Below are 13,601 nucleotides of genomic sequence, written 5' to 3'. Positions count from 1 at the left end.
TATTCACTCTGAAAACTACACTTGCCCTCTTGTGGACTTAACATAAGTTCACAAATGAATCTATTCATTTGAATGTTTCTGGGCTGGATAAGAGGAAACTTTTAATAGGAAGTCAAAATAATTTTGATGGCAGTGAACAGTTCTAGCTTAGTGCTCAAATAATTGGGATTGACCACAATAGACATATTGTATATATTATATAATATAATATGTTGTATAGTAGAGGTGAAAATAGCTTTGGAAATTGGTTAATAAAATAAATAAACTTTCGTTTGTGAACCTATCTTGAGATTCTAAATGTGACTCTTTGAATGTGACTCCAATAAAAATACTTTCATTCTTCTTGGCTCAAGTGGTAGAGCGCTTGCTTAACATGCGACAGTTAGTGGCATGGATGTCTACCTTCTCCAGTGTGTCTTAGCAGCATTGATACACTCTTCGGATGAGTGTGTTGCTCACTGTTGTTAGAATACAATATTTTGGAAGGTGTTTTCACATTATGCAATGAGAGAGGTAGTGGGATCATTGTCCGCATTCTCCAGTACGTCTCTTCTGCAGTGTTACACGTTATGGATAAGTATGATGCTCAATGTCTTTAGAATTCAAAATCTCCAGTGCATCTCTTCTGCAGTGGTACACATTAAGGATAAGTATGTTGGTTGCTGTATTTAGTGTACAATGTTTTGTTTTTTTGCCATTATGCGATGCCTCTTGGTAGAGTGTGATTTTCAAGAACTTTAGGAAGCAAATGACTTCTTTACATCACCTGTTTTGGTAGAACAAAGCCCGTCCATGAGCCAAAGCTAGCTGAAGTAGGCCCCATTCCATGAAAACATAGGAGTGGTGTGAAACAGGATTCCTATAATATTGTACCAAGCATACATGCAAGTTGACGCCGACCCTTCCCTTGTCCAGCTTACAACTAATGAGCTACATTTCAAAAGCGTTTGTGCAGAAGCCACTCTTCAAGCACCTCTATGTGCAGTGATGAAACATATGATAAGATATTGCAAGTTTCAGGAAATTTTAAATAGGGTCACTGAATTCAAATTCTTTAGTGCTATTACGCCATGAAAACTTCCGATAGTATAAAAACAGCAACGTCGCAATCATTTTTTAGTAAAAGAAGGTAAAGGTTTATGAAGTACACTTCCGATTGCATAAAAACAGCAACGTCGCAATCATTTTTTAGTAAAAGAACGTAAAGGTTTATGAAGTACACATAAAAAAAAGCACACCATCGGAAGAGGAAATCAGCACCGCACAGTTGCCGAAACCCGGGATTGAACCAGGGACCTTTAGATCTTCAGTCTAACGCGCTCCCAGCTGAGCTATTTCGGCTAGACCGCATGTGCATTTGCCTCCTTACGATGAAAATGCTACCAATAAATGTAATCCCATTTACAATATTGCATACACACAGAACACAATGACTTTACCACAGTGAAATCCATGGACCACTCGGCAGGACCTCACGGCGCAGTCATGCCTTGAGGTGCACAGGGCGAAACTACACCTGTAGTGAGTAATTACAGCTAACAAGCAACTAACAACTAGGTTCAGATAATTAGCCTTGAATTTTACAGAATCTAAGGCTAAAGTAAGTAAACTCAGAACCTACCTTAACCAAGCAGAGAATAATCCAACGAGAAAAACCAAAGCACACAGGGCACAGGAAACAAGTTTGAACTTGTGTGAAAGAAGGGCTTGTGTGTGTGTGTGTGTGTGTGTCCCATATTGCTTGTTTAATGTTGGGGTATTCAAATGGAAAATGAGAACTTATGCTTTTAACATGGGAAGTTAAACACACTGCCTGCACAAAAGAAAATAACTCTCCCATACCATCACGCCATTGGAGAGTGTTGGTGACTGCCTAATGCCCATCATCAGTGTGGAGTGTTCCACAACGTTGAGCCTAGTTAGTCCTCATCAGTCATATTTTGAGCTTGTAATACATGTTGAATTGGCATTGGTGGTCCGGCATGAGGGTGTAAACACACCAAACTGACATCAATTTTGAGGGTGAAAACACACCTAAATCAACAGCTCATTCCTCATCACCTGTACAAAGGAAACTGGTTGACTGCAATGTCAGGTTCATTCGCAAGTTTGTAGGGTTTCCTAAATGTAAAATAATGCTCCTGAGGCTTTAACCCTTATAATCACCTGCTTTGGGTAGGAGAAGCTGCTATAATTTAACAGATACTCTAGATTGAAAGCACTTTCTAAGTCACCAGCAGAATGTCTTTTATGAATCAAAACATGTTAACTGCATTTATGTTGAGTGTCAGTGTCAGGCAGGGAAGGAGGCAGGGAGCATGCAGGAAGGAAGCAGTATTTACAGCTGCATTGATAGGTGCATGCAGTCATAGAAGAGTCTTAATAGAGTCTCATGCACCCCAGAAATGGGATAGGCCTTATTCACTCTGAAAACTACACTTGCCCTCTTGTGGACTTAACATAAGTTCACAAATGAATCTATTCATTTGAATGTTTCTGGGCTGGATAAGAGGAAACTTTTAATAGGAAGTCAAAATAATTTTGATGGCAGTGAACAGTTCTAGCTTAGTGCTCAAATAATTGGGATTGACCACAATAGACATATTGTATATATTATATAATATCATATGTTGTATAGTAGAGGTGAAAATAGCTTTGGAAATTGGTTAATAAAATAAATAAACTTTCGTTTGTGAACCTATCTTGAGATTCTAAATGTGACTCTTTGAATGTGACTCCAATAAAAATACTTTCATTCTTCTTGGCTCAAGTGGTAGAGCGCTTGCTTAACATGCGACAGTTAGTGGCATGGATGTCTACCTTCTCCAGTGTGTCTTAGCAGCATTGATACACTCTTCGGATGAGTGTGTTGCTCACTGTTGTTAGAATACAATATTTTGGAAGGTGTTTTCACATTATGCAATGAGAGAGGTAGTGGGATCATTGTCCGCATTCTCCAGTACGTCTCTTCTGCAGTGTTACACGTTAAGGATAAGTATGATGCTCAATGTCTTTAGAATTCAAAATCTCCAGTGCATCTCTTCTGCAGTGGTACACATTAAGGATAAGTATGTTGGTTGCTGTATTTAGTGTACAATGTTTTGTTTTTTTGCCATTATGCGATGCCTCTTGGTAGAGTGTGATTTTCAAGAACTTTAGGAAGCAAATGACTTCTTTACATCACCTGTTTTGGTATAACAATTCCCATCCATGAGCCAAAGCTAGCTGAAGTAGGCCCCATTCCATGAAAACATAGGAGTGGTGTGAAACAGGATTCCTATAATATTGTACCAAGCATACATGCAAGTTGATGCGGACCCTTCCCTTGTCCAGCTTACAACTAATGAGCTACATTTCAAAAGCGTTTGTGCAGAAGCCACTCTTCAAGCGCCTCTATGTGCAGTGATGAAACATATGATAAGATATTGCAAGTTTCAGGAAATTTTAAATAGGGTCACTGAATTCAAAGTCTTTAGTGCTATTACGCCATGAAAACTTCCGATAGCATAAAAACAGCAACGTCGCAATCATTTTTTAGTAAAAGAAGGTAAAGGTTTATGAAGTACACTTCCGATTGCATAAAAACAGCAACGTCGCAATCAATTTTTAGTAAAAGAACGTAAAGGTTTATGAAGTACACATAAAAAAAAGCACACCATCGGAAGAGGAAATCAGTACCACACAGTCGCCGAAACCCGGGATTGAACCAGGGACCTTTAGATCTTCAGTCTAACGCTCTCCCAGCTGAGCTATTTTGGCTAGACCGCATGGGCATTTGCCTCCTTACGATGAAAATGCTACCAATAAATGTAATCCCATTTACAATATTGCATACACACAGAACACAATGACTTTACCACTGTGAAATCCATGGACCACTCGGCAGGACCTCACGGCGCAGTCATGCCTTGAGGTGCACAGGGCGAAACTACACCTGTAGTGAGTAATTACAGCTAACAAGCAACTAACAACTAGGTTCAGATAAGTAGCCTTGAATTTTACAGAATCTAAGGCAAAAGTAAGTAAACTCAGAACCTACCTTAACCAAGCAGAGAATAATCCAACGAGAAAAACCAAAGCACACAGGGCACAGGAAACAAGTTTGAACTTGTGTGAAAGAAGGGCTTGTGTGTGTGTGTGTGTGTGTGTGTGTGTGTGTGTGTGTGTGTGTGTGTGTGTGTGTGTGTGTGTCCCATATTGCTTGTTTAATGTTGGGGTATTCAAATGGAAAATGAGAACTTATGCTTTTAACATGGGAAGTTAAACACACTGCCTGCACAAAAGAAAATAACTCTCCCATACCATCACGCCATTGGAGAGTGTTGGTGACTGCCTAATGCCCATCATCAGTGTGGAGTGTTCCACAACGTTGAGCCTAGTTAGTCCTCATCAGTCATATTTTGAGCTTGTAATACATGTTGAATTGGCATTGGTGGTCCGGCATGAGGGTGTAAACACACCAAACTGACATCAATTTTGAGGGTGAAAACACACCAAAATCAACAGCTCATTCCTCATCACCTGTACAAAGGAAACTGGTTGACTGCAATGTCAGGTTCATTCGCAAGTTTGTAGGGTTTCCTAAATGTAAAATAATGCTCCTGAGGCTTTAACCCTTATAATCACCTGCTTTGGGTAGGAGAAGCTGCTATAATTTAACAGATACTCTAGATTGAAAGCACTTTCTAAGTCACCAGCAGAATGTCTTTTATGAATCAAAACATGTTAACTGCATTTATGTTGAGTGTCAGTGTCAGGCAGGGAAGGAGGCAGGGAGCATGCAGGAAGGAAGCAGTATTTACAGCTGCATTGATAGGTGCATGCAGTCATAGAAGAGTCTTAATAGAGTCTCATGCACCCCAGAAATGGGATAGGCCTTATTCACTCTGAAAACTACACTTGCCCTCTTGTGGACTTAACATAAGTTCACAAATGAATCTATTCATTTGAATGTTTCTGGGCTGGATAAGAGGAAACTTTTAATAGGAAGTCAAAATAATTTTGATGGCAGTGAACAGTTCTAGCTTAGTGCTCAAATAATTGGGATTGACCACAATAGACATATTGTATATATTATATAATATAATATGTTGTATAGTAGAGGTGAAAATAGCTTTGGAAATTGGTTAATAAAATAAATAAACTTTCGTTTGTGAACCTATCTTGAGATTCTAAATGTGACTCTTTGAATGTGACTCCAATAAAAATACTTTCATTCTTCTTGGCTCAAGTGGTAGAGCGCTTGCTTAACATGCGACAGTTAGTGGCATGGATGTCTACCTTCTCCAGTGTGTCTTAGCAGCATTGATACACTCTTCGGATGAGTGTGTTGCTCACTGTTGTTAGAATACAATATTTTGGAAGGTGTTTTCACATTATGCAATGAGAGAGGTAGTGGGATCATTGTCCGCATTCTCCAGTACGTCTCTTCTGCAGTGTTACACGTTAAGGATAAGTATGATGCTCAATGTCTTTAGAATTCAAAATCTCCAGTGCATCTCTTCTGCAGTGGTACACATTAAGGATAAGTATGTTGGTTGCTGTATTTAGTGTACAATGTTTTGTTTTTTTGCCATTATGCGATGCCTCTTGGTAGAGTGTGATTTTCAAGAACTTTAGGAAGCAAATGACAACTTTACATCACCTGTTTTGGTAGAACAAAGCCCGTCCATGAGCCAAAGCTAGCTGAAGTAGGCCCCATTCCATGAAAACATAGGAGTGGTGTGAAACAGGATTCCTATAATATTGTACCAAGCATACATGCAAGTTGACGCCGACCCTTCCCTTGTCCAGCTTACAACTAATGAGCTACATTTCAAAAGCGTTTGTGCAGAAGCCACTCTTCAAGCGCCTCTATGTGCAGTGATGAAACATATGATAAGATATTGCAAGTTTCAGGAAATTTTAAATAGGGTCACTGAATTCAAAGTCTTTAGTGCTATTACGCCATGAAAACTTCCGATAGCATAAAAACAGCAACGTCGCAATCATTTTTTAGTAAAAGAAGGTAAAGGTTTATGAAGTACACTTCCGATTGCATAAAAACAGCAACGTCGCAATCATTTTTTAGTAAAAGAACGTAAAGGTTTATGAAGTACACATAAAAAAAAGCACACCATCGGAAGAGGAAATCAGTACCGCACAGTTGCCGAAACCCGGGATTGAACCAGGGACCTTTAGATCTTCTGTCTAACGCTCTCCCAGCTGAGCTATTTCTGCCAGACCGCATGTGCATTTGCCTCCTTACGATGAAAATGCTACCAATAAATGTAATCCCATTTACAATATTGCATACACACAGAACACAATGACTTTACCACTGTGAAATCCATGGACCAATCGGCAGGACCTCACGGCGCAGTCATGCCTTGAGGTGCACAGGGCGAAACTACACCTGTAGTGAGTAATTACAGCTAACAAGCAACTAACAACTAGGTTCAGATAATTAGCCTTGAATTTTACAGAATCTAAGGCAAAAGTAAGTAAACTCAGAACCTACCTTAACCAGGCAGAGAATAATCCAACGAGAAAAACCAAAGCACACAGGGCACAGGAAACAAGTTTGAACTTGTGTGAAAGAAGGGCTTGTGTGTGTGTGTGTGTCCCATATTGCTTGTTTAATGTTGGGGTATTCAAATGGAAAATGAGAACTTATGCTTTTAACATGGGAAGTTAAACACACTGCCTGCAGAAAATAAAATAACTCTCCCATACCATCACGCCATTGGAGAGTGTTGGTGACTGCCTAATGCCCATCATCAGTGTGGAGTGTTCCACAACGTTGAGCCTAGTTAGTCCTCATCAGTCATATTTTGAGCTTGTAATACATGTTGAATTGGCATTGGTGGTCCGGCATGAGGGTGTAAACACACCAAACTGACATCAATTTTGAGGGTGAAAACACACCTAAATCAACAGCTCATTCCTCATCACCTGTACAAAGGAAACTGGTTGACTGCAATGTCAGGTTCATTCGCAAGTTTGTAGGGTTTCCTAAATGTAAAATAATGCTCCTGAGGCTTTAACCCTTATAATCACCTGCTTTGGGTAGGAGAAGCTGCTATAATTTAACAGATACTCTAGATTGAAAGCACTTTCTAAATCACCAGCAGAATGTCTTTTATGAATCAAAACATGTTAACTGCATTTATGTTGAGTGTCAGTGTCAGGCAGGGAAGGAGGCAGGGAGCATGCAGGAAGGAAGCAGTATTTACAGCTGCATTGATAGGTGCATGCAGTCATAGAAGAGTCTTAATAGAGTCTCATGCACCCCAGAAATGGGATAGGCCTTATTCACTCTGAAAACTACACTTGCCCTCTTGTGGACTTAACATAAGTTCACAAATGAATCTATTCATTTGAATGTTTCTGGGCTGGATAAGAGGAAACTTTTAATAGGAAGTCAAAATAATTTTGATGGCAGTGAACAGTTCTAGCTTAGTGCTCAAATAATTGGGATTGACCACAATAGACATATTGTATATATTATATAATATAATATGTTGTATAGTAGAGGTGAAAATAGCTTTGGAAATTGGTTAATAAAATAAATAAACTTTCGTTTGTGAACCTATCTTGAGATTCTAAATGTGACTCTTTGAATGTGACTCCAATAAAAATACTTTCATTCTTCTTGGCTCAAGTGGTAGAGCGCTTGCTTAACATGCGACAGTTAGTGGCATGGATGTCTACCTTCTCCAGTGTGTCTTAGCAGCATTGATACACTCTTCGGATGAGTGTGTTGCTCACTGTTGTTAGAATACAATATTTTGGAAGGTGTTTTCACATTATGCAATGAGAGAGGTAGTGGGATCATTGTCCGCATTCTCCAGTACGTCTCTTCTGCAGTGTTACACGTTAAGGATAAGTATGATGCTCAATGTCTTTAGAATTCAAAATCTCCAGTGCATCTCTTCTGCAGTGGTACACATTAAGGATAAGTATGTTGGTTGCTGTATTTAGTGTACAATGTTTTGTTTTTTTGCCATTATGCGATGCCTCTTGGTAGAGTGTGATTTTCAAGAACTTTAGGAAGCAAATGACAACTTTACATCACCTGTTTTGGTAGAACAAAGCCCGTCCATGAGCCAAAGCTAGCTGAAGTAGGCCCCATTCCATGAAAACATAGGAGTGGTGTGAAACAGGATTCCTATAATATTGTACCAAGCATACATGCAAGTTGACGCCGACCCTTCCCTTGTCCAGCTTACAACTAATGAGCTACATTTCAAAAGCGTTTGTGCAGAAGCCACTCTTCAAGCGCCTCTATGTGCAGTGATGAAACATATGATAAGATATTGCAAGTTTCAGGAAATTTTAAATAGGGTCACTGAATTCAAAGTCTTTAGTGCTATTACGCCATGAAAACTTCCGATAGCATAAAAACAGCAACGTCGCAATCATTTTTTAGTAAAAGAAGGTAAAGGTTTATGAAGTACACTTCCGATTGCATAAAAACAGCAACGTCGCAATCATTTTTTAGTAAAAGAACGTAAAGGTTTATGAAGTACACATAAAAAAAAGCACACCATCGGAAGAGGAAATCAGTACCGCACAGTTGCCGAAACCCGGGATTGAACCAGGGACCTTTAGATCTTCTGTCTAACGCTCTCCCAGCTGAGCTATTTCTGCCAGACCGCAAGTGCATTTGCCTCCTTACGATGAAAATGCTACCAATAAATGTAATCCCATTTACAATATTGCATACACACAGAACACAATGACTTTACCACTGTGAAATCCATGGACCAATCGGCAGGACCTCACGGCGCAGTCATGCCTTGAGGTGCACAGGGCGAAACTACACCTGTAGTGAGTAATTACAGCTAACAAGCAACTAACAACTAGGTTCAGATAATTAGCCTTGAATTTTACAGAATCTAAGGCAAAAGTAAGTAAACTCAGAACCTACCTTAACCAGGCAGAGAATAATCCAACGAGAAAAACCAAAGCACACAGGGCACAGGAAACAAGTTTGAACTTGTGTGAAAGAAGGGCTTGTGTGTGTGTGTGTGTGTGTGTGTGTGTGTGTGTGTGTGTGTGTGTGTCCCATATTGCTTGTTTAATGTTGGGGTATTCAAATGGAAAATGAGAACTTATGCTTTTAACATGGGAAGTTAAACACACTGCCTGCAGAAAATAAAATAACTCTCCCATACCATCACGCCATTGGAGAGTGTTGGTGACTGACTAATGCCCATCATCAGTGTGGAGTGTTCCACAACGTTGAGCCTAGTTAGTCCTCATCAGTCATATTTTGAGCTTGTAATACATGTTGAATTGGCATTGGTGGTCCGGCATGAGAGTGTAAACACACCAAACTGACATCAATTTTGAGGGTGAAAACACACCTAAATCAACAGCTCATTCCTCATCACCTGTACAAAGGAAACTGGTTGACTGCAATGTCAGGTTCATTCGCAAGTTTGTAGGGTTTCCTAAATGTAAAATAATGCTCCTGAGGCTTTAACCCTTATAATCACCTGCTTTGGGTAGGAGAAGCTGCTATAATTTAACAGATACTCTAGATTGAAAGCACTTTCTAAATCACCAGCAGAATGTCTTTTATGAATCAAAACATGTTAACTGCATTTATGTTGAGTGTCAATGTCAGGCAGGGAAGGAGGCAGGGAGCATGCAGGAAGGAAGCAGTATTTACAGCTGCATTGATAGGTGCATGCAGTCATAGAAGAGTCTTAATAGAGTCTCATGCACCCCAGAAATGGGATAGGCCTTATTCACTCTGAAAACTACACTTGCCCTCTTGTGGACTTAACATAAGTTCACAAATGAATCTATTCATTTGAATGTTTCTGGGCTGGATAAGAGGAAACTTTTAATAGGAAGTCAAAATAATTTTGATGGCAGTGAACAGTTCTAGCTTAGTGCTCAAATAATTGGGATTGACCACAATAGACATATTGTATATATTATATAATATAATATGTTGTATAGTAGAGGTGAAAATAGCTTTGGAAATTGGTTAATAAAATAAATAAACTTTCGTTTGTGAACCTATCTTGAGATTCTAAATGTGACTCTTTGAATGTGACTCCAATAAAAATACTTTCATTCTTCTTGGCTCAAGTGGTAGAGCGCTTGCTTAACATGCGACAGTTAGTGGCATGGATGTCTACCTTCTCCAGTGTGTCTTAGCAGCATTGATACACTCTTCGGATGAGTGTGTTGCTCACTGTTGTTAGAATACAATATTTTGGAAGGTGTTTTCACATTATGCAATGAGAGAGGTAGTGGGATCATTGTCCGCATTCTCCAGTACGTCTCTTCTGCAGTGTTACACGTTAAGGATAAGTATGATGCTCAATGTCTTTAGAATTCAAAATCTCCAGTGCATCTCTTCTGCAGTGGTACACATTAAGGATAAGTATGTTGGTTGCTGTATTTAGTGTACAATGTTTTGTTTTTTTGCCATTATGCGATGCCTCTTGGTAGAGTGTGATTTTCAAGAACTTTAGGAAGCAAATGACAACTTTACATCACCTGTTTTGGTAGAACAAAGCCCGTCCATGAGCCAAAGCTAGCTGAAGTAGGCCCCATTCCATGAAAACATAGGAGTGGTGTGAAACAGGATTCCTATAATATTGTACCAAGCATACATGCAAGTTGACGCCGACCCTTCCCTTGTCCAGCTTACAACTAATGAGCTACATTTCAAAAGCGTTTGTGCAGAAGCCACTCTTCAAGCGCCTCTATGTGCAGTGATGAAACATATGATAAGATATTGCAAGTTTCAGGAAATTTTAAATAGGGTCACTGAATTCAAAGTCTTTAGTGCTATTACGCCATGAAAACTTCCGATAGCATAAAAACAGCAACGTCGCAATCATTTTTTAGTAAAAGAAGGTAAAGGTTTATGAAGTACACTTCCGATTGCATAAAAACAGCAACGTCGCAATCATTTTTTAGTAAAAGAACGTAAAGGTTTATGAAGTACACATAAAAAAAAGCACACCATCGGAAGAGGAAATCAGTACCGCACAGTTGCCGAAACCCGGGATTGAACCAGGGACCTTTAGATCTTCTGTCTTACGCTCTCCCAGCTGAGCTATTTCTGCCAGACCGCATGTGCATTTGCCTCCTTACGATGAAAATGCTACCAATAAATGTAATCCCATTTACAATATTGCATACACACAGAACACAATGACTTTACCACTGTGAAATCCATGGACCAATCGGCAGGACCTCACGGCGCAGTCATGCCTTGAGGTGCACAGGGCGAAACTACACCTGTAGTGAGTAATTACAGCTAACAAGCAACTAACAACTAGGTTCAGATAATTAGCCTTGAATTTTACAGAATCTAAGGCAAAAGTAAGTAAACTCAGAACCTACCTTAACCAGGCAGAGAATAATCCAACGAGAAAAACCAAAGCACACAGGGCACAGGAAACAAGTTTGAACTTGTGTGAAAGAAGGGCTTGTGTGTGTGTGTGTGTGTGTGTGTGTGTGTGTGTGTGTGTGTCCCATATTGCTTGTTTAATGTTGGGGTATTCAAATGGAAAATGAGAACTTATGCTTTTAACATGGGAAGTTAAACACACTGCCTGCAGAAAATAAAATAACTCTCCCATACCATCACGCCATTGGAGAGTGTTGGTGACTGCCTATAGCCCATCATCAGTGTGGAGTGTTCCACAACGTTGAGCCTAGTTAGTCCTCATCAGTCATATTTTGAGCTTGTAATACATGTTGAATTGGCATTGGTGGTCCGGCATGAGGGTGTAAACACACCAAACTGACATCAATTTTGAGGGTGAAAACACCTAAATCAACAGCTCATTCCTCATCACCTGTACAAAGGAAACTGGTTGACTGCAATGTCAGGTTCATTCGCAAGTTTGTAGGGTTTCCTAAATGTAAAATAATGCTCCTGAGGCTTTAACCCTTATAATCACCTGCTTTGGGTAGGAGAAGCTGCTATAATTTAACAGATACTCTAGATTGAAAGCACTTTCTAAATCACCAGCAGAATGTCTTTTATGAATCAAAACATGTTAACTGCATTTATGTTGAGTGTCAGTGTCAGGCAGGGAAGGAGGCAGGGAGCATGCAGGAAGGAAGCAGTATTTACAGCTGCATTGATAGGTGCATGCAGTCATAGAAGAGTCTTAATAGAGTCTCATGCACCCCAGAAATGGGATAGGCCTTATTCACTCTGAAAACTACACTTGCCCTCTTGTGGACTTAACATAAGTTCACAAATGAATCTATTCATTTGAATGTTTCTGGGCTGGATAAGAGGAAACTTTTAATAGGAAGTCAAAATAATTTTGATGGCAGTGAACAGTTCTAGCTTAGTGCTCAAATAATTGGGATTGACCACAATAGACATATTGTATATATTATATAATATCAAATATTGTATAGTAGAGGTGAAAATAGCTTTGGAAATTGGTTAATAAAATAAATAAACTTTCGTTTGTGAACCTATCTTGAGATTCTAAATGTGACTCTTTGAATGTGACTCCAATAAAACCTCTTTCATTCTTCTTGGCTCAAGTGGTAGAGCGCTTGCTTAACATGCGACAGTTAGTGGCATGGATGTCTACCTTCTCCAGTGTGTCTTAGCAGCATTGATACACTCTTCGGATGAGTGTGTTGCTCACTGTTGTTAGAATACAATATTTTGGAAGGTGTTTTCACATTATGCAATGAGAGAGGTAGTGGGATCATTGTCCGCATTCTCCAGTACGTCTCTTCTGCAGTGTTACACGTTAAGGATAAGTATGATGCTCAATGTCTTTAGAATTCAAAATCTACAGTGCATCTCTTCTGCAGTGGTACACATTAAGGATAAGTATGTTGGTTGCTGTATTTAGTGTACAATGTTTTGTTTTTTTGCCATTATGCGATGCCTCTTGGTAGAGTGTGATTTTCAAGAACTTTAGGAAGCAAATGACTTCTTTACATCACCTGTTTTGGTAGAACAAAGCCCATCCATGAGCCAAAGCTAGCTGAAGTAGGCCCCATTCCATGAAAACATAGGAGTGGTGTGAAATAGGATTCCTATAATATTGTACCAAGCATACATGCAAGTTGATGCCGACCCTTCCCTTGTCCAGCTTACAACTAATGAGCTACATTTCAAAAGCGTTTGTGCAGAAGCCACTCTTCAAGCGCCTCTATGTGCAGTGATGAAACATATGATAAGATATTGCAAGTTTCAGGAAATTTTAAATAGGGTCACTGAATTCAAAGTCTTTAGTGCTATTACGCCATGAATACTTCCGATAGCATAAAAACAGCAACGTCGCAATCATTTTTTAGTAAAAGAAGGTAAAGGTTTATGAAGTACACTTCCGATTGCATAAAAACAGCAACGTCGCAATCATTTTTTAGTAAAAGAACGTAAAGGTTTATGAAGTACACATAAAAAAAAGCACACCATCGGAAGAGGAAATCAGCACCGCACAGTTGCCGAAACCCGGGATTGAACCAGGGACCTTTAGATCTTCAGTCTAACGCTCTCCCAGCTGAGCTATTTCGGCTAGACCTCATCTGCATTTGCCTCCAAGCAGAGAATAATCCAACGAGAAAACCCAAAGCACACAGGGCACAGGAAACAAGTTTGAACTTGT

The 13,601-nt window shown here is 39.6% G+C and overlaps 5 non-coding genes and 1 pseudogene across 5 annotated transcripts; 1 reads left to right on the top strand and 5 right to left on the bottom strand.

Annotated features, from left to right (window-relative positions):
* Nucleotides 1-13,601, top strand: part of LOC145657974 (uncharacterized) — a 164,929-nt pseudogene that overhangs the window by 68,740 nt on the left and 82,588 nt on the right.
* On the bottom strand, nucleotides 1,269-1,341 carry trnaf-gaa (transfer RNA phenylalanine (anticodon GAA)). Its single transcript has one exon. It is a non-coding gene; the product is annotated as a tRNA-Phe (tRNA).
* On the bottom strand, nucleotides 3,687-3,759 carry trnaf-gaa (transfer RNA phenylalanine (anticodon GAA)). Its single transcript has one exon. It is a non-coding gene; the product is annotated as a tRNA-Phe (tRNA).
* trnaf-gaa (transfer RNA phenylalanine (anticodon GAA)) lies at nucleotides 6,147-6,219 on the bottom strand. Its single transcript has one exon. It is a non-coding gene; the product is annotated as a tRNA-Phe (tRNA).
* Nucleotides 8,559-8,631, bottom strand: trnaf-gaa (transfer RNA phenylalanine (anticodon GAA)). Its single transcript has one exon. It is a non-coding gene; the product is annotated as a tRNA-Phe (tRNA).
* trnaf-gaa (transfer RNA phenylalanine (anticodon GAA)) lies at nucleotides 13,439-13,511 on the bottom strand. The gene has a single exon. It is a non-coding gene; the product is annotated as a tRNA-Phe (tRNA).

The sequence above is a fragment of the Electrophorus electricus genome, chromosome 5, assembly GCF_041902795.1.
Source record: "Electrophorus electricus isolate QZ-2024a chromosome 5, ASM4190279v1, whole genome shotgun sequence".
Classification (NCBI taxonomy): Eukaryota; Metazoa; Chordata; class Actinopteri; order Gymnotiformes; family Gymnotidae; genus Electrophorus; species Electrophorus electricus.
Note: the sequence above shows the minus strand (reverse complement) of the source record. Positions and strands in the feature narration are given on the sequence as shown.